Below are 25,202 nucleotides of genomic sequence, written 5' to 3'. Positions count from 1 at the left end.
ACTATATATAATAAGTATCGTATAGATTTTATGATTTAATCTTTATGATTTAAAATTTATTGATACAAAACTAAGTCATAATTCCATTTTTTTATTCAACCACTAAAATTAGCCGACTTAGCTCAGTGGTAGAGCGCGTGGCTTTTAACCACGTGGTCGTGGGTTCGATCCCCACAGTCGGCGCATTCAATTTTTCTTTTAATATAACATAATTAACACATAGGTTTGTTTTTAACACTTGATGTAGGGGACATAGCAGAACATTGTTTCATGAATGAGGTGTAGGAGATCAACTCTTTGATTAGGCAAAACTAGTTATTTCCATTGATTATGTATAATCATGTCTATTAGGATACATATTATCATTCTCACCTTTAGGTCTACATGGTAACACTATCTTGTATTGATGTTAAACCTTGTTTACTTGAGCACATATGACAATTTCTTTCCTTCTTGTTTAGATTATTCTTTCTTCTTGCTGAGGTAAAATGATCAGATTTTAAGTTTCGTTGAATCTTGTGTAGATGATAATTTGTCTTCCTCTAGGGAGATATGATCATTTCTTTGTCGCGGTGCATTTGACCATTTAGAATTGAGGTCTAGATGGTAAAACTTGTCGACTAAGGCATAGATGATCATTTCTTCTATAGATGATCAAGTCTTTATTTTTTTGTAGATGTTTACAAGTATTCTATATGCAAAAACAAAAACATTCAAATATTAAATTTTCATAATTAAATTTTCTCATTGAAACTCTACAAATAAAAGTTATTGTTCTTCATAACAAATCTGGTTCAACACATTCCAATCATGTAACTACCATAGTAGACTTTGCTTATTATTTGTACATATTAAGTTATTTAACATTTTTCTTCTAAATAAATAACTATTCTAATTTTAGTAACTACACATATAAAAATTAGGATGCCCCTCTAATTACTCAATCATCCCATTTTTATTGACTTTGCTATCAAATGTATGATTGATACCTTTAATATGAGATCACAAACATTATAGTTATGTTTTTTAAACAGTTACATAAATGTATAATTATGAATGCTTGTTAACTTAATAAGTGTAAAATTTTTGAGCTAAAGATTTTGGAATGATTTGAAAGATTAATTGTAAAATTAATTTTGCGGTGGGATATATTTCATCCATGTTTCACTTCTCATGATATAATGCTATAAATGTGTTTTTGTAACAAAAAATCAATCCTTGATGTTCGGTGGATTAAATTATTTGTTGATTTAATAAGGTAGTACCTTCGTCTTTTATTATAAGTCGCTTTGCAAAAATATTTTGTACCACAATATAAGTTGTTTTATAATATCAATGAATGATTAATGTTATTTTCCCTATTATACCCATACCTATTTATTACTCTCTCTCCTTTCAATTATGTCAATTTATTTTTCCAATATAATCAATGAAGGACAATTTTGTAAAACCCTTCATAATTTCTCTTTTTCATACCATAATTATTACATTTCTTAATACATGTGAAAAGTCAAAAACGACTTATAACAAAAAACGGAGGGAGTATTAATTATAGTGTTATGAAATAAAGGTTTTAAGATTTTTAAAACGTATATGACAAGTTTCTAAAATTGTTTTGGTAGAGATAAGATTTAAATTATTCCTAAAATGCATGAAACTTTTATGCTTTAAAGTTATACTATATTTGTTTATTTTGATTATACTCAATATGTAAGTTCAGGGCGCTACAAAATTTCTATAACTATATATAATAAGTATCGTATAGATTTTATGATTTAATCTTTATGATTTAAAATTTATTGATACAAAACTAAGTCATAATTCCATTTTTTTATTCAACCACTAAAATTAGCCGACTTAGCTCAGTGGTAGAGCGCGTGGCTTTTAACCACGTGGTCGTGGGTTCGATCCCCACAGTCGGCGCATTCAATTTTTTTTTAATATAACATAATTAACACATAGGTTGTTTTAACACTTGATGTAGGGGACATAGCAGAACATTGTTTCATGAATGAGGTGTAGGAGATCAACTCTTTGATTAGGCAAAACTAGTTATTTCCATTGATTATGTATAATCATGTCTATTAGGATACATATTATCATTCTCACCTTTAGGTCTACATGGTAACACTATCTTGTATTGATGTTAAACCTTGTTTACTTGAGCACATATGACAATTTCTTTCCTTCTTGTTTAGATTATTCTTTCTTCTTGCTGAGGTAAAATGATCAGATTTTAAGTTTCGTTGAATCTTGTGTAGATGATAATTTGTCTTCCTCTAGGGAGATATGATCATTTCTTTGTCGCGGTGCATTTGACCATTTAGAATTGAGGTCTAGATGGTAAAACTTGTCGACTAAGGCATAGATGATCATTTCTTCTATAGATGATCAAGTCTTTATTTTTTTGTAGATGTTTACAAGTATTCTATATGCAAAAACAAAAACATTCAAATATTAAATTTTCATAATTAAATTTTTCTCATTGAAACTCTACAAATAAAAGTTATTGTTCTTCATAACAAATCTGGTTCAACACATTCCAATCATGTAACTACCATAGTAGACTTTGCTTATTATTTGTACATATTAAGTTATTTAACATTTTTCTTCTAAATAAATAACTATTCTAATTTTAGTAACTACACATATAAAAATTAGGATGCCCCTCTAATTACTCAATCATCCCATTTTTATTGACTTTGCTATCAAATGTATGATTGATACCTTTAATATGAGATCACAAACATTATAGTTATGTTTTTTAAACAGTTACATAAATGTATAATTATGAATGCTTGTTAACTTAATAAGTGTAAAAATTTTGAGCTAAAGATTTTGGAATGATTTGAAAGATTAATTGTAAAATTAATTTTGCGGTGGGATATATTTCATCCATGTTTCACTTCTCATGATATAATGCTATAAATGTGTTTTTGTAACAAAAAATCAATCCTTGATGTTCGGTGGATTAAATTATTTGTTGATTTAATAAGGTAGTACCTTCGTCTTTTATTATAAGTCGCTTTGCAAAAATATTTTGTACCACAATATAAGTTGTTTTATAATATCAATGAATGATTAATGTTATTTTCCCTATTATACCCATACCTATTTATTACTCTCTCTCCTTTCAATTATGTCAATTTATTTTTCCAATATAATCAATGAAGGACAATTTTGTAAAACCCTTCATAATTTCTCTTTTTCATACCATAATTATTACATTTCTTAATACATGTGAAAAGTCAAAAACGACTTATAACAAAAAACGGAGGGAGTATTAATTATAGTGTTATGAAATAAAGGTTTTAAGATTTTTAAAACGTATATGACAAGTTTCTAAAATTGTTTTGGTAGAGATAAGATTTAAATTATTCCTAAAATGCATGAAACTTTTATGCTTTAAAGTTATACTATATTTGTTTATTTTGATTATACTCAATATGTAAGTTCAGGGCGCTACAAATTTCTATAACTATATATAATAAGTATCGTATAGATTTTATGATTTAATCTTTATGATTTAAAATTTATTGATACAAAACTAAGTCATAATTCCATTTTTTTATTCAACCACTAAAATTAGCCGACTTAGCTCAGTGGTAGAGCGCGTGGCTTTTAACCACGTGGTCGTGGGTTCGATCCCCACAGTCGGCGCATTCAATTTTTCTTTTAATAACATATAATTAACACATAGGTTTGTTTTTAACACTTGATGTAGGGGACATAGCAGAACATTGTTTCATGAATGAGGTGTAGGAGATCAACTCTTTGATTAGGCAAAACTAGTTATTTCCATTGATTATGTATAATCATGTCTATTAGGATACATATTATCATTCTCACCTTTAGGTCTACATGGTAACACTATCTTGTATTGATGTTAAACCTTGTTTACTTGAGCACATATGACAATTTCTTTCCTTCTTGTTTAGATTATTCTTTCTTCTTGCTGAGGTAAAATGATCAGATTTTAAGTTTCGTTGAATCTTGTGTAGATGATAATTTGTCTTCCTCTAGGGAGATATGATCATTTCTTTGTCGCGGTGCATTTGACCATTTAGAATTGAGGTCTAGATGGTAAAACTTGTCGACTAAGGCATAGATGATCATTTCTTCTATAGATGATCAAGTCTTTATTTTTTTGTAGATGTTTACAAGTATTTTATATGCAAAAACAAAAACATTCAAATATTAAATTTTCATAATTAAAATTTTCTCATTGAAACTCTACAAATAAAAGTTATTGTTCTTCATAACAAATCTGGTTCAACACATTCCAATCATGTAACTACCATAGTAGACTTTGCTTATTATTTGTACATATTAAGTTATTTAACATTTTTCTTCTAAATAAATAACTATTCTAATTTTAGTAACTACACATATAAAAATTAGGATGCCCCTCTAATTACTCAATCATCCCATTTTTATTGACTTTGCTATCAAATGTATGATTGATACCTTTAATATGAGATCACAAACATTATAGTTATGTTTTTTAAACAGTTACATAAATGTATAATTATGAATGCTTGTTAACTTAATAAGTGTAAAATTTTGAGCTAAAGATTTTGGAATGATTTGAAAGATTAATTGTAAAATTAATTTTGCGGTGGGATATATTTCATCCATGTTTCACTTCTCATGATATAATGCTATAAATGTGTTTTTGTAACAAAAAATCAATCCTTGATGTTCGGTGGATTAAATTATTTGTTGATTTAATAAGGTAGTACCTTCGTCTTTTATTATAAGTCGCTTTGCAAAAATATTTTGTACCACAATATAAGTTGTTTTATAATATCAATGAATGATTAATGTTATTTTCCCTATTATACCCATACCTATTTATTACTCTCTCTCCTTTCAATTATGTCAATTTATTTTCCAATATAATCAATGAAGGACAATTTTGTAAAACCCTTCATAATTTCTCTTTTCATACCATAATTATTACATTTCTTAATACATGTGAAAAGTCAAAAACGACTTATAATAAAAAAACGGAGGGAGTATTAATTATAGTGTTATGAAATAAAGGTTTTAAGATTTTTAAAACGTATATGACAAGTTTCTAAAATTGTTTTGGTAGAGATAAGATTTAAATTATTCCTAAAATGCATGAAACTTTTATGCTTTAAAGTTATACTATATTTGTTTATTTTGATTATACTCAATATGTAAGTTCAGGGCGCTACAAAATTTCTATAACTATATATAATAAGTATCGTATAGATTTTATGATTTAATCTTTATGATTTAAAATTTATTGATACAAAACTAAGTCATAATTCCATTTTTTTATTCAACCACTAAAATTAGCCGACTTAGCTCAGTGGTAGAGCGCGTGGCTTTTAACCACGTGGTCGTGGGTTCGATCCCCACAGTCGGCGCATTCAATTATTATGTATAATCATGTCTATTAGGATACATATTATCATTCTCACCTTTAGGTCTACATGGTAACACTATCTTGTATTGATGTTAAACCTTGTTTACTTGAGCACATATGACAATTTCTTTCCTTCTTGTTTAGATTATTCTTTCTTCTTGCTGAGGTAAAATGATCAGATTTTAAGTTTCGTTGAATCTTGTGTAGATGATAATTTGTCTTCCTCTAGGGAGATATGATCACTTCTTTGTCGCGGTGCATTTGACCATTTAGAATTGAGGTCTAGATGGTAAAACTTGTCGACTAAGGCATAGATGATCATTTCTTCTATAGATGATCAAGTCTTTATTTTTTTGTAGATGTTTACAAGTATTTTATATGCAAAAACAAAAACATTCAAATATTAAATTTTCATAATTAAATTTTTCTCATTGAAACTCTACAAATAAAAGTTATTGTTCTTCATAACAAATCTGGTTCAACACATTCCAATCATGTAACTACCATAGTAGACTTTGCTTATTATTTGTACATATTAAGTTATTTAACATTTTTCTTCTAAATAAATAACTATTCTAATTTTAGTAACTACACATATAAAAATTAGGATGCCCCTCTAATTACTCAATCATCCCATTTTATTGACTTTGCTATCAAATGTATGATTGATACCTTTAATATGAGATCACAAACATTATAGTTATGTTTTTTAAACAGTTACATAAATGTATAATTATGAATGCTTGTTAACTTAATAAGTGTAAAATTTTGAGCTAAAGATTTTGGAATGATTTGAAAGATTAATTGTAAAATTAATTTTGCGGTGGGATATATTTCATCCATGTTTCACTTCTCATGATATAATGCTATAAATGTGTTTTTGTAACAAAAAATCAATCCTTGATGTTCGGTGGATTAAATTATTTGTTGATTTAATAAGGTAGTACCTTCGTCTTTTATTATAAGTCGCTTTGCAAAAATATTTTGTACCACAATATAAGTTGTTTTATAATATCAATGAATGATTAATGTTATTTTCCCTATTATACCCATACCTATTTATTACTCTCTCTCCTTTCAATTATGTCAATTTATTTTTCCAATATAATCAATGAAGGACAATTTTGTAAAACCCTTCATAATTTCTCTTTTTCATACCATAATTATTACATTTCTTAATACATGTGAAAAGTCAAAAACGACTTATAACAAAAAACGGAGGGAGTATTAATTATAGTGTTATGAAATAAAGGTTTTAAGATTTTTAAAACGTATATGACAAGTTTCTAAAATTGTTTTGGTAGAGATAAGATTTAAATTATTCCTAAAATGCATGAAACTTTTATGCTTTAAAGTTATACTATATTTGTTTATTTTGATTATACTCAATATGTAAGTTCAGGGCGCTACAAAATTTCTATAACTATATATAATAAGTATCGTATAGATTTTATGATTTAATCTTTATGATTTAAAATTTATTGATACAAAACTAAGTCATAATTCCATTTTTTTATTCAACCACTAAAATTAGCCGACTTAGCTCAGTGGTAGAGCGCGTGGCTTTTAACCACGTGGTCGTGGGTTCGATCCCCACAGTCGGCGCATTCAATTTTTCTTTTAATATAACATAATTAACACATAGGTTTGTTTTTAACACTTGATGTAGGGGACATAGCAGAACATTGTTTCATGAATGAGGTGTAGGAGATCAACTCTTTGATTAGGCAAAACTAGTTATTTCCATTGATTATGTATAATCATGTCTATTAGGATACATATTATCATTCTCACCTTTAGGTCTACATGGTAACACTATCTTGTATTGATGTTAAACCTTGTTTACTTGAGCACATATGACAATTCTTTCCTTCTTGTTTAGATTATTCTTTCTTCTTGCTGAGGTAAAATGATCAGATTTTAAGTTTCGTTGAATCTTGTGTAGATGATAATTTGTGTTCCTCTAGGGAGATATGATCATTTCTTTGTCGCGGTGCATTTGACCATTTAGAATTGAGGTCTAGATGGTAAAACTTGTCGACTAAGGCATAGATGATCATTTCTTCTATAGATGATCAAGTCTTTATTTTTTGTAGATGTTTACAAGTATTCTATATGCAAAAACAAAAACATTCAAATATTAAATTTTCATAATTAAATTTTTCTCATTGAAACTCTACAAATAAAAGTTATTGTTCTTCATAACAAATCTGGTTCAACACATTCCAATCATGTAACTACCATAGTAGACTTTGCTTATTATTTGTACATATTAAGTTATTTAACATTTTTCTTCTAAATAAATAACTATTCTAATTTTAGTAACTACACATATAAAAATTAGGATGCCCCTCTAATTACTCAATCATCCCATTTTTATTGACTTTGCTATCAAATGTATGATTGATACCTTTAATATGAGATCACAAACATTATAGTTATGTTTTTTAAACAGTTACATAAATGTATAATTATGAATGCTTGTTAACTTAATAAGTGTAAAATTTTGAGCTAAAGATTTTGGAATGATTTGAAAGATTAATTGTAAAATTAATTTTGCGGTGGGATATATTTCATCCATGTTTCACTTCTCATGATATAATGCTATAAATGTGTTTTTGTAACAAAAAATCAATCCTTGATGTTCGGTGGATTAAATTATTTGTTGATTTAATAAGGTAGTACCTTCGTCTTTTATTATAAGTCGCTTTGCAAAAATATTTTGTACCACAATATAAGTTGTTTTATAATATCAATGAATGATTAATGTTATTTTCCCTATTATACCCATACCTATTTATTACTCTCTCTCCTTTCAATTATGTCAATTTATTTTTCCAATATAATCAATGAAGGACAATTTTGTAAAACCCTTCATAATTTCTCTTTTCATACCATAATTATTACATTTCTTAATACATGTGAAAAGTCAAAAACGACTTATAACAAAAAACGGAGGGAGTATTAATTATAGTGTTATGAAATAAAGGTTTTAAGATTTTTAAAACGTATATGACAAGTTTCTAAAATTGTTTTGGTAGAGATAAGATTTAAATTATTCCTAAAATGCATGAAACTTTTATGCTTTAAAGTTATACTATATTTGTTTATTTTGATTATACTCAATATGTAAGTTCAGGGCGCTACAAAATTTCTATAACTATATATAATAAGTATCGTATAGATTTTATGATTTAATCTTTATGATTTAAAATTTATTGATACAAAACTAAGTCATAATTCCATTTTTTTATTCAACCACTAAAATTAGCCGACTTAGCTCAGTGGTAGAGCGCGTGGCTTTTAACCACGTGGTCGTGGGTTCGATCCCCACAGTCGGCGCATTCAATTATTATGTATAATCATGTCTATTAGGATACATATTATCATTCTCACCTTTAGGTCTACATCGTAACACTATCTTGTATTGATGTTAAACCTTGTTTACTTGAGCACATATGACAATTTCTTTCCTTCTTGTTTAGATTATTCTTTCTTCTTGCTGAGGTAAAATGATCAGATTTTAAGTTTCGTTGAATCTTGTGTAGATGATAATTTGTCTTCCTCTAGGGAGATATGATCATTTCTTTGTCGCGGTGCATTTGACCATTTAGAATTGAGGTCTAGATGGTAAAACTTGTCGACTAAGGCATAGATGATCATTTCTTCTATAGATGATCAAGTCTTTATTTTTTGTAGATGTTTACAAGTATTCTATATGCAAAAACAAAAACATTCAAATATTAATTTTCATAATTAAATTTTTCTCATTGAAACTCTACAAATAAAAGTTATTGTTCTTCATAACAAATCTGGTTCAACACATTCCAATCATGTAACTACCATAGTAGACTTTGCTTATTATTTGTACATATTAAGTTATTTAACATTTTCTTCTAAATAAATAACTATTCTAATTTTAGTAACTACACATATAAAAATTAGGATGCCCCTCTAATTACTCAATCATCCATTTTTATTGACTTTGCTATCAAATGTATGATTGATACCTTTAATATGAGATCACAAACATTATAGTTATGTTTTTTAAACAGTTACATAAATGTATAATTATGAATGCTTGTTAACTTAATAAGTGTAAAAATTTTGAGCTAAAGATTTTGGAATGATTTGAAAGATTAATTGTAAAATTAATTTTGCGGTGGGATATATTTCATCCATGTTTCACTTCTCATGATATAATGCTATAAATGTGTTTTTGTAACAAAAAATCAATCCTTGATGTTCGGTGGATTAAATTATTTGTTGATTTAATAAGGTAGTACCTTCGTTTTTTATTATAAGTCGCTTTGCAAAAATATTTTGTACCACAATATAAGTTGTTTTATAATATCAATGAATGATTAATGTTATTTTCCCTATTATACCCATACCTATTTATTACTCTCTCTCCTTTCAATTATGTCAATTTATTTTTCCAATATAATCAATGAAGGACAATTTTGTAAAACCCTTCATAATTTCTCTTTTTCATACCATAATTATTACATTTCTTAATACATGTGAAAAGTCAAAAACGACTTATAACAAAAAACGGAGGGAGTATTAATTATAGTGTTATGAAATAAAGGTTTTAAGATTTTTAAAACGTATATGACAAGTTTCTAAAATTGTTTTGGTAGAGATAAGATTTAAATTATTCCTAAAATGCATGAAACTTTTATGCTTTAAAGTTATACTATATTTGTTTATTTTGATTATACTCAATATGTAAGTTCAGGGCGCTACAAAATTTCTATAACTATATATAATAAGTATCGTATAGATTTTATGATTTAATCTTTATGATTTAAAATTTATTGATACAAAACTAAGTCATAATTCCATTTTTTATTCAACCACTAAAATTAGCCGACTTAGCTCAGTGGTAGAGCGCGTGGCTTTTAACCACGTGGTCATGGGTTTGATCCCCACAGTCGGCGCATTCAATTTTTCTTTTAATATATTAACATAATAAACATAGGTTTGTTTTTTAACACTTGATGTAGGGGACATAGCAGAACATTGTTTCATGAATGAGGTGTAGGAGATCAACTCTTTGATTAGGCAAAACTAGTTATTTCCATTGATTATGTATAATCATGTCTATTAGGATACATATTATCATTCTCACCTTTAGGTCTACATGGTAACACTATCTTGTATTGATGTTAAACCTTGTTTACTTGAGCACATATGACTATTTCTTTCCTTCTTGTTTAGATTATTCTTTCTTCTTGCTGAGGTAAAATGATCAGATTTTAAGTTTCGTTGAATCTTGTGTAGATGATAATTTGTGTTCCTCTAGGGAGATATGATCATTTCTTTGTCGCGGTGCATTTGACCATTTAGAATTGAGGTCTAGATGGTAAAACTTGTCGACTAAGGCATAGATGATCATTTCTTCTATAGATGATCATTTCTTCTATAGATGATCAAGTCTTTATTTTTTTGTAGATGTTTACAAGTATTCTATATGCAAAAACAAAAACATTCAAATATTAAATTTTCATAATTAAATTTTTCTCATTGAAACTCTACAAATAAAAGTTATTGTTCTTCATAACAAATCTGGTTCAACACATTCCAATCATGTAACTACCATAGTAGACTTTGCTTATTATTTGTACATATTAAGTTATTTAACATTTTTCTTCTAAATAAATAACTATTCTAATTTTAGTAACTACACATATAAAAATTAGGATGCCCCTCTAATTACTCAATCATCCCATTTTTATTGACTTTGCTATCAAATGTATGATTGATACCTTTAATATGAGATCACAAACATTATAGTTATGTTTTTTAAACAGTCACATAAATGTATAATTATGAATGCTTGTTAACTTAATAAGTGTAAAATTTTTGAGCTAAAGATTTTGGAATGATTTGAAAGATTAATTGTAAAATTAATTTTGCGGTGGGATATATTTCATCCATGTTTCACTTCTCATGATATAATGCTATAAATGTGTTTTTGTAACAAAAAATCAATCCTTGATGTTCGGTGGATTAAATTATTTGTTGATTTAATAAGGTAGTACCTTCGTCTTTTATTATAAGTCGCTTTGCAAAAATATTTTGTACCACAATATAAGTTGTTTTATAATATCAATGAATGATTAATGTTATTTTCCCTATTATACCCATACCTATTTATTACTCTCTCTCCTTTCAATTATGTCAATTTATTTCTCCAATATAATCAATGAAGGACAATTTTGTAAAACCCTTCATAATTTCTCTTTTTCATACCATAATTATTACATTTCTTAATACATGTGAAAAATCAAAAACGACTTATAACAAAAAACGGAGGGAGTATTAATTATAGTGTTATGAAATAAAGGTTTTAAGATTTTTAAAACGTATATGACAAGTTTCTAAAATTGTTTTGGTAGAGATAAGATTAAATTATTCCTAAAATGCATGAAACTTTTATGCTTTAAAGTTATACTATATTTGTTTATTTTGATTATACTCAATATGTAAGTTCAGGGCGCTACAAAATTTCTATAACTATATATAATAAGTATCGTATAGATTTTATGATTTAATCTTTATGACTTAAAATTTATTGATACAAAACTAAGTCATAATTCCATTTTTTTATTCAACCACTAAAATTAGCCGACTTAGCTAAGTGGTAGAGCGCGTGGCTTTTAACCACGTGGTCGTGGGTTCGATCCCCACAGTCGGCGCATTCAATTATTATGTATAATCATGTCTATTAGGATACATATTATCATTCTCACCTTTAGGTCTACATCGTAACACTATCTTGTATTGATGTTAAACCTTGTTTACTTGAGCACATATGACAATTTCTTTCCTTCTTGTTTAGATTATTCTTTCTTCTTGCTGAGGTAAAATGATCAGATTTTAAGTTTCGTTGAATCTTGTGTAGATGATAATTTGTGTTCCTCTAGGGAGATATGATCACTTCTTTGTCGCGGTGCATTTGACCATTTAGAATTGAGGTCTAGATGGTAAAACTTGTCGACTAAGGCATAGATGATCATTTCTTCTATAGATGATCAAGTCTTTATTTTTTGTAGATGTTTACAAGTATTCTATATGCAAAAACAAAAACATTCAAATATTAAATTTTCATAATTAAATTTTTCTCATTGAAACTCTACAAATAAAAGTTATTGTTCTTCATAACAAATCTGGTTCAACACATTCCAATCATGTAACTACCATAGTAGACTTTGCTTATTATTTGTACATATTAAGTTATTTAACATTTTTCTTCTAAATAAATAACTATTCTAATTTTAGTAACTACACATATAAAAATTAGGATGCCCCTCTAATTACTCAATCATCCCATTTTAATTGACTTTGCTATCAAATGTATGATTGATACCTTTAATATGAGATCACAAACATTATAGTTATGATTTTTAAACAGTTACATAAATGTATAATTATGAATGCTTGTTAACTTAATAAGTGTAAAAATTTTGAGCTAAAGATTTTGGAATGATTTGAAAGATTAATTGTAAAATTAATTTTGCGGTGGGATATATTTCATCCATGTTTCACTTCTCATGATATAATGCTATAAATGTGTTTTTGTAACAAAAAATCAATCCCTGATGTTCGGTGGATTAAATTATTTGTTGATTTAATAAGGTAGTACCTTCGTCTTTTATTATAAGTCGCTTTGCAAAAATATTTTGTACCACAATATAAGTTGTTTTATAATATCAATGAATGATTAATGTTATTTCCCTATTATACCCATACCTATTTATTACTCTCTCTCCTTTCAATTATGTCAATTTATTTTTCCAATATAATCAATGAAGGACAATTTTGTAAAACCCTTCATAATTTCTCTTTTTCATACCATAATTATTACATTTCTTAATACATGTGAAAAGTCAAAAACGACTTATAACAAAAAACGGAGGGAGTATTAATTATAGTGTTATGAAATAAAGGTTTTAAGATTTTTAAAACGTATATGACAAGTTTCTAAAATTGTTTTGGTAGAGATAAGATTTAAATTATTCCAAAAATGCATGAAACTTTTATGCTTTAAAGTTATACTATATTTGTTTATTTTGATTATACTCAATATGTAAGTTCAGGGCGCTACAAAATTTCTATAACTATATATAATAAGTATCGTATAGATTTTATGATTTAATCTTTATGATTTAAAATTTATTGATAAAAAAACTAAGTCATAATTCCATTTTTTTATTCAACCACTAAAATTAGCCGACTTAGCTCAGTGGTAGAGCGCGTGGCTTTTAACCACGTGGTCATGGGTTTGATCCCCACAGTCGGCGCATTCAATTTTTCTTTTAATATATATAACATAATTAACACATAGGTTTGTTTTTAACACTTGATGTAGGGGACATAGCAGAACATTGTTTCATGAATGAGGTGTAGGAGATCAACTCTTTGATTAGGCAAAACTAGTTATTTCCATTGATTATGTATAATCATGTCTATTAGGATACATATTATCATTCTCACCTTTAGGTCTACATGGTAACACTATCTTGTATTGATGTTAAACCTTGTTTACTTGAGCACATATGACTATTTCTTTCCTTCTTGTTTAGATTATTCTTTCTTCTTGCTGAGGTAAAATGATCAGATTTTAAGTTTCGTTGAATCTTGTGTAGATGATAATTTGTGTTCCTCTAGGGAGATATGATCATTTCTTTGTCGCGGTGCATTTGACCATTTAGAATTGAGGTCTAGATGGTAAAACTTGTCGACTAAGGCATAGATGATCATTCTTTTATAGATGATCATTTCTTCTATAGATGATCAAGTCTTTATTTTTTGTAGATGTTTACAAGTATTCTATATGCAAAAACAAAAACATTCAAATATTAATTTTCATAATTAAATTTTTCTCATTGAAACTCTACAAATAAAAGTTATTGTTCTTCATAACAAATCTGGTTCAACACATTCCAATCATGTAACTACCATAGTAGACTTTGCTTATTATTTGTACATATTAAGTTATTTAACATTTTTCTTCTAAATAAATAACTATTCTAATTTTAGTAACTACACATATAAAAATTAGGATGCCCCTCTAATTACTCAATCATCCCATTTTTATTGACTTTGCTATCAAATGTATGATTGATACCTTTAATATGAGATCACAAACATTATAGTTATGTTTTTTAAACAGTCACATAAATGTATAATTATGAATGCTTGTTAACTTAATAAGTGTAAAATTTTTGAGCTAAAGATTTTGGAATGATTTGAAAGATTAATTGTAAAATTAATTTTGCGGTGGGATATATTTCATCCATGTTTCACTTCTCATGATATAATGCTATAAATGTGTTTTTGTAACAAAAATCAATCCTTGATGTTCGGTGGATTAAATTATTTGTTGATTTAATAAGGTAGTACCTTCGTCTTTTATTATAAGTCGCTTTGCAAAAATATTTTGTACCACAATATAAGTTGTTTTATAATATCAATGAATGATTAATGTTATTTTCCCTATTATACCCATACCTATTTATTACTCTCTCTCCTTTCAATTATGTCAATTTATTTCTCCAATATAATCAATGAAGGACAATTTTGTAAAACCCTTCATAATTTCTCTTTTTCATACCATAATTATTACATTTCTTAATACATGTGAAAAATCAAAAACGACTTATAACAAAAAACGGAGGGAGTATTAATTATAGTGTTATGAAATAAAGGTTTTAAGATTTTTAAAACGTATATGACAAGTTTCTAAAATTGTTTTGGTAGAGATAAGATTTAAATTATTCCTAAAATGCATGAAACTTTTATGCTTTAAAGTTATACTATATTTGTTTATTTTGATTATACTCAATATGTAAGTTCAGGGCGCTACAAAATTTCTATCACTATATATAATAAGTATCGTATAGATTTTATGATTTAATCTTTATGATTTAAAATTTATTGATACAAAACTAAGTCATAATTCCATTTTTTTATTCAACCACTAAAATTAGCCGACTTAGCTCAGTGGTAGAGCGCGTGGCTTTTAACCACGTGGTCGTGGGTTCGATCCCCACAGTCGGCGCATTCAATAGGTTTGTTTTTAACACTTGATGTAGGGGACATAGCAGAACATTGTTTCATGAATGAGGTGTAGGAGATCAACTCTTTGATTAGGCAAAACTAGTTATTTCCATTGATTATGTATAATCATCTCTATTAGGATACATATTATCATTCTCACCTTTAGGTCTACATCGTAACACTATCTTGTATTGATGTTAAACCTTGTTTACTTGAGCACATATGACAATTTCTTTCCTTCTTGTTTAGATTATTCTTTCTTCTTGCTGAGGTAAAATGATCAGATTTTAAGTTTCGTTGAATCTTGTGTAGATGATAATTTGTGTTCCTCTAGGGAGATATGATCACTTCTTTGTCGCGGTGCATTTGACCATTTAGAATTGAGGTCTAGATGGTAAAACTTGTCGACTAAGGCATAGATGATCATTTCTTCTATAGATGATCAAGTCTTTATTTTTTTGTAGATGTTTACAAGTATTCTATATGCAAAAACAAAAACATTCAAATATTAAATTTTCATAATTAAATTTTTCTCATTGAAACTCTACAAATAAAAGTTATTGTTCTTCATAACAAATCTGGTTCAACACATTCCAATCATGTAACTACCATAGTAGACTTTGCTTATTATTTGTACATATTAAGTTATTTAACATTTTTCTTCTAAATAAATAACTATTCTAATTTTAGTAACTACACATATAAAAATTAGGATGCCCCTCTAATTACTCAATCATCCCATTTTTATTGACTTTGCTATCAAATGTATGATTGATACCTTTAATATGAGATCACAAACATTATAGTTATGTTTTTTAAACAGTCACATAAATGTATAATTATGAATGCTTGTTAACTTAATAAGTGTAAAAAATTTGAGCTAAAGATTTTGGAATGATTTGAAAGATTAATTGTAAAATTAATTTTGCGGTGGGATATATTTCATCCATGTTTCACTTCTCATGATATAATGCTATAAATGTGTTTTTGTAACAAAAAATCAATCCTTGATGTTCGGTGGATTAAATTATTTGTTGATTTAATAAGGTAGTACCTTCGTCGTTTATTATAAGTCGCTTTGCAAAATATTTTGTACCACAATATAAGTTGTTTATAATATCAATGAATGATTAATGTTATTTTCCCTATTATACCCATACCTATTTATTACTCTCTCTCCTTTCAATTATGTCAATTTATTTTTCCAATATAATCAATGAAGGACAATTTTGTAAAACCCTTCATAATTTCTCTTTTTCATACCATAATTATTACATTTCTTAATACATGTGAAAAGTCAAAAACGACTTATAACAAAAAACGGAGGGAGTATTAATTATAGTGTTATGAAATAAAGGTTTTAAGATTTTTAAAACGTATATGACAAGTTTCTAAAATTGTTTTAGTAGAGATAAGATTTAAATTATTCCTAAAATGCATGAAACTTTTATGCTTTAAAGTTATACTATATTTGTTTATTTTGATTATACTCAATATGTAAGTTCAGGGCGCTACAAAATTTCTATAACTATATATAATAAGTATCGTATAGATTTTATGATTTAATCTTTATGATTTAAAATTTATTGATACAAAACTAAGTCATAATTCCATTTTTTTATTCAACCACTAAAATTAGCCGATTTAGCTCAGTGGTAGAGCGCGTGGCTTTTAACCACGTGGTCGTGGGTTCGATCCCCACAGTCGGCGCATTCAATTTTCTTTTAATATATATAACATAATTAACACATAGGTTTGTTTTTAACACTTGATGTAGGGGACATAGCAGAACATTGTTTCATGAATGAGGTGTAGGAGATCAACTCTTTGATTAGGCAAAACTAGTTATTTCCATTGATTATGTATAATCATGTCTATTAGGATATGTAACACCCCGATAATAATAAAATAATTATTTAAAATTGAGTTAATAATTTATTTATTAATTTAATTAAATAATTGGGAATTTTATTATTATTAGTATTTGTTGGATTATTATTATTATTATTATTATTAGTATTTGTTGGATTATTATTTATTAGTCATTAGATCTCAATGAGGGGAACTAATGAGCTTAGTAGCCGTATCCGGAGGGATCGGTGAGCTTGAACTATATGTTCAAGAATAGTCGGTACCGCACGTGTAGAGTCTCATTGCATAATGAATGTATGGCATATAATATGAATGGATGTATTCCAGTATTATATGTGGGTGGTGTGTTGTGTTGTTGATGTTGATTGTGGTCGAGAATCTACTGTTAAGTATGTTGTTGGAACGGATATTGCTGTTGCTGAATGCGTTGTATGATTAGGGTGATTTAATGCGTTAATTACTTAACATTACATAATGTTGTATAATGCTTATTTATAGATTGAGGAACTCACCCTTACACCTATTTTTCAGGTAACGAGAAATGAATCGAGTAGAAGCTAATGCTTGGAGTCTAGAGTAGTTCTTATGGGTCATGCTCTGATAGATGTAACATCGGGAGGGGGTGTTTTAACTAAGATGTTATTGGTTGTTGAATGATTTACATGTATTGTGTTACATGTTTTACTTGATGTAGAATTTATTCCGCTGCGAATTATGCAAAGAATCTTATTTTAATTGAATAAATGAGCATGACATGATAATATGATGAACGTTGAAAAGAAAATGATTGTGTGACACCCTTCGGGGCATAATTACTCTGATGAATATATTGTTATTTTAATTATAATAATTTGGGGTGTTTAGAAGGGTGTTACATTAGTGGTATCAGAGCATAGTCGGTCGTGTCGAGTCGTAGTTATTCTGTTTCCCCTGTACGGAATAGGTGTTGTGTAACCCTATCAGTACTTATTGTTTTAGCTTGTTGGGTTTTCAGAATAGAGATGGCTGGAAGAGGTAGAGATGATGCTGCGATTGCTGAGGCTCTGGGTATGCTGGCTGGAGTACTTGGAGGGAATCCAAATGTTATGGGAATGGGAGCTGCTCGTCAGTTGAGTGAGTTCCAGAAGAACAATCCTCCAATGTTTAAGGGAGCATACGATCCAGATGGCGCTCAGAAGTGGTTGAAGGAGATCGAGAGGATCTTCAGAGTAACTGAGTGTGCTGATAACCAGAAGGTCAGGTTCGGTACACATATGCTGTCAGAGGAAGCTGATGATTGGTGGGTTGCTACCCGCACTGAGTTGGAATCCGCTGGGAATGCTGAGATTACTTGGGCTGTGTTCAGAGAGAGATTTCTGAGGAAGTATTTTCCCGAGGATGTCAGAGGAAAGAAAGAGATAGAATTCTTGGAATTGAAGCAGGGTAACCGGACTGTTACTGAGTATGCTGCGAAGTTCACCGAGCTGTCAAAGTACTATACTCCCTATAATGATGCTGCTGGAGAATTTTCGAAATGTGTGAAGTTTGAGAACGGGTTGCGTCCTGAGATCAAACAAGCTATTGGATATCAGAGGATCAGAGTGTTTTCTGACTTGGTTGACTGTTGCAGAATTTTTGAACAGGATTCCAAGGCTAGAGCTGAGAGCTATCAGCAGAGGGTTGATAGGAAGGGTAAGAATCAGATGGATCGTGGAAAACCGTATGCAGCTGGCAGAGGTTTTCAGAAGCAGAGTGGGATGAAGAGGCCTAGTGGGGGAGACTCTAGTGCTCCTGTTAAGTGTTACAGGTGTGGTCGGGCTGGACATCGTGTTCATGAGTGTACCAGTGCTGAGATGAAGTGTTTCAAGTGTGGCAAGAGTGGTCATTTGGCTGCAGAGTGTCGGTTGAAGACTGTAACTTGTTTCAACTGTGGAGAGTTGGGTCATATCAGTCCACAATGTCCTAAGCCGAAGAAGGAGAATCAGTCAGGAGGCAAGGTTTTTGCTCTATCAGGTTCTGAGGCTTCTGCAGATGATCGTTTGATCAGAGGTACGTGTTATATTAATGGCTTTCCTCTTGTAGCTATTATTGACACAGGTGCAACTCATTCTTTTATATCGTTGGATTGTGTTGTGAAACTTAAGTTAGAGATATCTGAGATGCATGGAAGTATGGTGATTGATACTCCTGCGAAGGGTTCAGTGACTACTACTTCGGTTTGTTTGAGTTGTCCTTTGAGTATTTTTGGTAGAGACTTTGGGATAGACCTTGTGTGTCTTCCATTAGTGCAGATCGATGTTATCTTGGGTATGAACTGGTTGGTGTTTAACCGAGTTTCTATCAATTGTTTTGATAAGACTGTGATATTTCCTGAGGTTGAGGAAGGAAAGGATTTGTTTCTATCAGCTAGGCAGGTGAATGAGGAAGTAGCAGATGGGGCAGAGTTGTTTATGCTGTTGGCAACTTTAGAGGCTAAAGATAAACTGGTGATTCGTGATCTAGCAGTGGTGTGTGATTTTCCTGATGTATTTCCGGAAGAGGTGAATGAATTGCCGCCAGAGCGTGAAGTTGAGTTCTCGATTGATTTGGTACCTGGTACTAGACCGATATCGATGGCTCCGTATCGTATGTCTGCTGTTGAGTTAGCTGAATTGAAGAGTCAGCTGGAAGATCTGTTGGATAAGCAATTTATTCGTCCGAGTGTGTCACCGTGGGGTGCACCAGTGTTGTTGGTTAAGAAGAAAGAAGGTACGATGAGGTTGTGTGTGGACTACAGGCAACTGAATAAAGTGACGATCAAGAATCGGTATCCTTTGCCGAGGATTGATGATCTGATGGATCAGTTGGTTGGTGCGAGCGTGTTCAGCAAGATAGATTTGAGGTCTGGGTATCATCAGATACGTGTGAAAACTGAGGACATTCAGAAGACTGCTTTCAGGACAAGGTATGGACATTATGAGTATTCTGTAATGCCTTTTGGTGTGACTAATGCGCCTGGAGTATTTATGGAGTATATGAATAGGATTTTTCACCCGTATCTAGATCAGTTTGTTGTGGTGTTTATTGATGACATTTTGGTGTATTCGAAATCTGAAGAAGAACATGCTGAGCATTTGAGAGTGGTGTTGGAAGTTCTGCGAGACAAGAAGTTATTTGCTAAACTCTCTAAGTGTGAATTTTGGTTAGAAGAAGTTAGTTTTCTTGGTCATGTGATTTCAAGAGGTGGTGTTGCTGTGGATCCTTCTAAGATAGAAGCGGTAGCTAAGTGGGAAGCTCCTAAGTCTGTGACTGAGATTCGAAGTTTCCTTGGATTGGCTGGTTACTATAGGAAGTTCATTGAGGGATTTTCTAAGTTGGCGTTACCGTTGACGATGTTGACTAGAAAGGGGCAAGCGTTTGTTTGGGACTCGAAATGTGAAGAAGGTTTCCAAGAGTTAAAGAGAAGGTTGACTACTGCTCCTATTTTGATATTACCGAGTTCGTCGGAACCATTTGAGGTTTACTGTGATGCTTCCTTGTTGGGTTTAGGTGGTGTATTGATGCAGAATAAGCAGGTTATAGCTTATGCTTCGAGACAGCTGAGGGTTCATGAAAGGAACTATCCGACGCACGATTTGGAGTTGGCAGCTGTAGTGTTTGTGTTGAAGTTGTGGAGGCATTACTTGTATGGATCAAGATTTGAGGTTTTCAGTGACCATAAGAGTTTAAAGTATTTGTTTGATCAGAAAGAGCTGAATATGAGACAGAGGAGATGGTTAGAGTTTCTGAAGGATTATGATTTTGGTTTGAATTACCATCCAGGTAAAGCAAATGTAGTGGCTGATGCATTGAGTCGGAAATCATTACATATGTCTATGTTAATGGTTAGGGAATTGGATCTAATTGAGCAGTTCAGAGACTTGAGTTTGGTGTGTGAGGGCACTCACAATAGTGTTAAATTGGGAATGTTGAAGTTAACAAGTGGTATTCTGGATGAGATCAGAGAGGGTCAGAAATCTGATATGCATTTGGTTGATAAGTTGACCCTCGTGAAGCAAGGTCAAGGTGGTGAATTCAGAGTTGATGAGAATGGTGTTTTAAAATTTGGTAATCGGGTGTGTATTCCGGATGTTACCGAGCTTAAGAAGAGTATTCTTGAGGAAGGACATCGTAGTGGCTTGAGTATCCATCCTGGAGCTACGAAGATGTATCATGATTTGAAGAAGTTATTTTGGTGGCCGGGAATGAAAAGAGAAATTGCAAGTTTTGTGTATTCTTGTTTGACTTGTCAGAAGTCAAAGATTGAGCATCAAAAGCCGTCTGGACTAATGCAACCGTTGGCTATTCCAGAGTGGAAGTGGGATAGTATCAGTATGGATTTTGTTTCGGGTTTACCGAGGACAAGTAGGAATTTTGAAGCTATTTGGGTGATTGTTGACAGATTGACGAAATCGGCTCATTTCATTCCGATCAGAATGGATTATCCGTTAGAAAGATTAGCCGAGTTGTATATTGAGAAGATCGTAAGTTTGCATGGTATTCCGTCGAGTATTGTTTCGGACAGAGATCCTAGATTTACATCGAAGTTCTGGGAAAGTTTGCAGAGGGCGTTGGGAACTAAGCTGAGATTGAGTTCTGCATATCATCCGCAGACTGATGGTCAGACTGAGAGGACGATTCAGTCATTAGAGGATCTGTTGAGGGCTTGTGTTTTGGAAAAAGGAGGTGCTTGGGATTGTTATTTGCCTTTGATTGAGTTTACCTACAACAATAGTTTTCATTCGAGCATTGGTATGGCACCGTTTGAAGCTTTGTATGGTAGGCGATGTCGGACACCTTTATGTTGGTATGAGTCCGGTGAGAGTGCTGTGGTTGGACCAGAGATTGTTCAACAGACTACAGAAAAGATTAAGATGATTCAGGAGAAGATGAGAATTGCTCAGAGTCGTCAGAAGAGTTATCATGACAAGAGGAGGAAGTCACTTGAGTTCCAAGAGGGAGATCATGTGTTTCTTCGTGTTACTCCGATAACTGGTGTTGGTCGAGCTTTGAAGTCAAAGAAGTTGACACCTCGATTTATTGGTCCTTATCAGATTTTAGAAAGGATAGGAGAGGTAGCCTATCGTGTCGCTTTACCGCCGTCGCTTGCGAATTTGCATGAGGTTTTTCATGTGTCTCAGTTGAGGAGGTATATTCATGATCCGTCGCATGTAATCCAAATAGATGATGTACAGGTGAGAGATAACCTGACTGTTGAAACATCACCCATGAGGATCGAGGATCGAGAGTTGAAGCAGTTGCGGGGTAAAGAGATTGCCTTGGTGAAGGTAGCTTGGGGAGGACCAGCAGGTGGCAACGTGACTTGGGAACTGGAGAGTAAGGTGAAGGAATCTTACCCAGAGTTGTTCGCTTGAGGTATGTTTTCGAGGACGAAAACTCTTTTAGTGGGGGAGAGTTGTAACACCCCGATAATAATAAATAATTATTTAAAATTGAGTTAATAATTTATTTATTAATTTAATTAAATAATTGGGAATTTTATTATTATTAGTATTTGTTGGATTATTATTATTATTATTATTATTATTTGGAAAATATATAAGTTGGAAATAAGAGAAAAGAGCCTCATTTGGAACAGAAGGGTTTCACGTGAAAAGTTGAGAAGCTGCAGAGAAGAGGAAAAAGGGCAAGAGAAAAACTGAAGAGCACGGTTGAAGAACAGAAAAGCTAAAGCTTAGAATCGCCGGATTAACTCAGGTAAGGGGGGTTTATCGTCGATTAATGGGTATTATGGGATAATATGTAGTGGGTAGTGATAAGCCGTTAAGTTAGCCCTAATTGGGACTGTATATGCTGAAATTGATGTTGGTTAAACTGTGTAAAATCTGTAAATTGAATCGGTAGTTGTGTGAGTCTTGAATGTTAGACTAGGGCAAGAACCCCAACCAAAAACTTGAATCGGTACTACCAATTTACCAAAACAAATTGTTATGTTTAGAGATGGTTTCAGATGAGGAAACGGCCGGAAAACCGGATCTGCGTAAGCTGACAGAACCCTGGAATAATGCAGAAAATCTGAGTCTGCGCGCGAGCGGTCGACCATAGGGTCGGCGTGCGCTGACCCGTGAGGCATGCGCCGACTGCATGCGTCGACGCAAGGGATTTTGCGCTGACCCGTGAGGCATGCGCCGACTGCATGCGTCGACGCAAAGGAGTTTCGCGCTGACTCCCTCCAGTTGGGCAGAGTGGAAAAATTGGATATTTAATGTGGTGTACATAATTGAGAGCTGAATTATGTTGGTACATGATGTGATAGGGAATTATACCCCTCTGTTGTGAGCAGTATAAGTATTAGTAGAGAGTGTTAATACTGTGTTTAATTGATTTGCATAATAATAATGTGTTGATGATGTATGATGGCATGCATAGTGAGGTGAATGTATATATTATGCCTGTGTTGTGAATGGACTGCTGTATGGCTTATATGTGTGAGCTTATGTCCGTTGTGAATTGTTGTTGATGCTGCATTGCTAGATGATTAGCGTGCATAGCATAGCCTTCGGGGCTGTAGCTAATTCCCATGGCGAGGAATTAGTGAGTGAATCATTGTGGAGTTGTTGTTGATGTTTGCATACTAGATGATTAGTGTGCATAGTCTAGCCTTCGGGGCTGTAGCTAATTCCCATGGTGAGGAATTAGTGAGTGAGTCATTAGATCTCAATGAGGGGAACTAATGAGCTTAGTAGCCGTATCCGGAGGGATCGGTGAGCTTGAACTATATGTTCAAGAATAGTCGGTACCGCACGTGTAGAGTCTCATTGCATAATGAATGTATGGCATATAATATGAATGGATGTATTCCAGTATTATATGTGGGTGGTGTGTTGTGTTGTTGATGTTGATTGTGGTCGAGAATCTACTGTTAAGTATGTTGTTGGAACGGATATTGCTGTTGCTGAATGCGTAGTATGATTAGGGTGATTTAATGCGTTAATTACTTAACATTACATAATGTTGTATAATGCTTATTTATAGATTGAGGAACTCACCCTTACACCTATTTTTCAGGTAACGAGAAATGAATCGAGTAGAAGCTAATGCTTGGAGTCTAGAGTAGTTCTTATGGGTCATGCTCTGATAGATGTAACATCGGGAGGGGGTGTTTTAACTAAGATGTTATTGGTTGTTGAATGATTTACATGTATTGTGTTACATGTTTTACTTGATGTAGAATTTATTCCGCTGCGAATTATGCAAAGAATCTTATTTTAATTGAATAAATGAGCATGACATGATAATATGATGAACGTTGAAAAGAAAATGATTGTGTGACACCCTTCGGGGCATAATTACTCTGATGAATATATTGTTATTTTAATTATAATAATTTGGGGTGTTTAGAAGGGTGTTACATTAGTGGTATCAGAGCATAGTCGGTCGTGTCGAGTCGTAGTTATTCTGTTTCCCCTGTACGGAATAGGTGTTGTGTAACCCTATCAGTACTTATTGTTTTAGCTTGTTGGGTTTTCAGAATAGAGATGGCTGGAAGAGGTAGAGATGATGCTGCGATTGCTGAGGCTCTGGGTATGCTGGCTGGAGTACTTGGAGGGAATCCAAATGTTATGGGAATGGGAGCTGCTCGTCAGTTGAGTGAGTTCCAGAAGAACAATCCTCCAATGTTTAAGGGAGCATACGATCCAGATGGCGCTCAGAAGTGGTTGAAGGAGATCGAGAGGATCTTCAGAGTAACTGAGTGTGCTGATAACCAGAAGGTCAGGTTCGGTACACATATGCTGTCAGAGGAAGCTGATGATTGGTGGGTTGCTACCCGCACTGAGTTGGAATCCGCTGGGAATGCTGAGATTACTTGGGCTGTGTTCAGAGAGAGATTTCTGAGGAAGTATTT

General features: G+C 31.5%; 11 non-coding genes across 11 annotated transcripts; all 11 read left to right on the top strand.

Moving 5' to 3' along the window:
• Window positions 1-111: 111 nt before the first annotated feature.
• TRNAK-UUU (transfer RNA lysine (anticodon UUU)) lies at window positions 112-183 on the top strand. The gene has a single exon. It is a non-coding gene; the product is annotated as a tRNA-Lys (tRNA).
• A 1,668-nt stretch (window positions 184-1,851) lies between these two features.
• TRNAK-UUU (transfer RNA lysine (anticodon UUU)) lies at window positions 1,852-1,923 on the top strand. Its single transcript has one exon. It is a non-coding gene; the product is annotated as a tRNA-Lys (tRNA).
• A 1,665-nt stretch (window positions 1,924-3,588) lies between these two features.
• TRNAK-UUU (transfer RNA lysine (anticodon UUU)) lies at window positions 3,589-3,660 on the top strand. Its single transcript has one exon. It is a non-coding gene; the product is annotated as a tRNA-Lys (tRNA).
• Window positions 3,661-5,327: 1,667 nt separating this feature from the next.
• Window positions 5,328-5,399, top strand: TRNAK-UUU (transfer RNA lysine (anticodon UUU)). Its single transcript has one exon. It is a non-coding gene; the product is annotated as a tRNA-Lys (tRNA).
• A 1,532-nt stretch (window positions 5,400-6,931) lies between these two features.
• Window positions 6,932-7,003, top strand: TRNAK-UUU (transfer RNA lysine (anticodon UUU)). Its single transcript has one exon. It is a non-coding gene; the product is annotated as a tRNA-Lys (tRNA).
• A 1,665-nt stretch (window positions 7,004-8,668) lies between these two features.
• TRNAK-UUU (transfer RNA lysine (anticodon UUU)) lies at window positions 8,669-8,740 on the top strand. The gene has a single exon. It is a non-coding gene; the product is annotated as a tRNA-Lys (tRNA).
• Window positions 8,741-10,269: 1,529 nt separating this feature from the next.
• TRNAK-UUU (transfer RNA lysine (anticodon UUU)) lies at window positions 10,270-10,341 on the top strand. The gene has a single exon. It is a non-coding gene; the product is annotated as a tRNA-Lys (tRNA).
• A 1,689-nt stretch (window positions 10,342-12,030) lies between these two features.
• On the top strand, window positions 12,031-12,102 carry TRNAK-UUU (transfer RNA lysine (anticodon UUU)). The gene has a single exon. It is a non-coding gene; the product is annotated as a tRNA-Lys (tRNA).
• A 1,533-nt stretch (window positions 12,103-13,635) lies between these two features.
• TRNAK-UUU (transfer RNA lysine (anticodon UUU)) lies at window positions 13,636-13,707 on the top strand. Its single transcript has one exon. It is a non-coding gene; the product is annotated as a tRNA-Lys (tRNA).
• Window positions 13,708-15,395: 1,688 nt separating this feature from the next.
• On the top strand, window positions 15,396-15,467 carry TRNAK-UUU (transfer RNA lysine (anticodon UUU)). The gene has a single exon. It is a non-coding gene; the product is annotated as a tRNA-Lys (tRNA).
• Window positions 15,468-17,104: 1,637 nt separating this feature from the next.
• On the top strand, window positions 17,105-17,176 carry TRNAK-UUU (transfer RNA lysine (anticodon UUU)). Its single transcript has one exon. It is a non-coding gene; the product is annotated as a tRNA-Lys (tRNA).
• Window positions 17,177-25,202: the final 8,026 nt, after the last annotated feature.

This window comes from Lathyrus oleraceus, chromosome 6 (assembly GCF_024323335.1).
Source record: "Lathyrus oleraceus cultivar Zhongwan6 chromosome 6, CAAS_Psat_ZW6_1.0, whole genome shotgun sequence".
NCBI lineage: Eukaryota > Viridiplantae > Streptophyta > Magnoliopsida > Fabales > Fabaceae > Lathyrus > Lathyrus oleraceus.
This window is presented reverse-complemented; position numbering and strand designations above follow the sequence as displayed.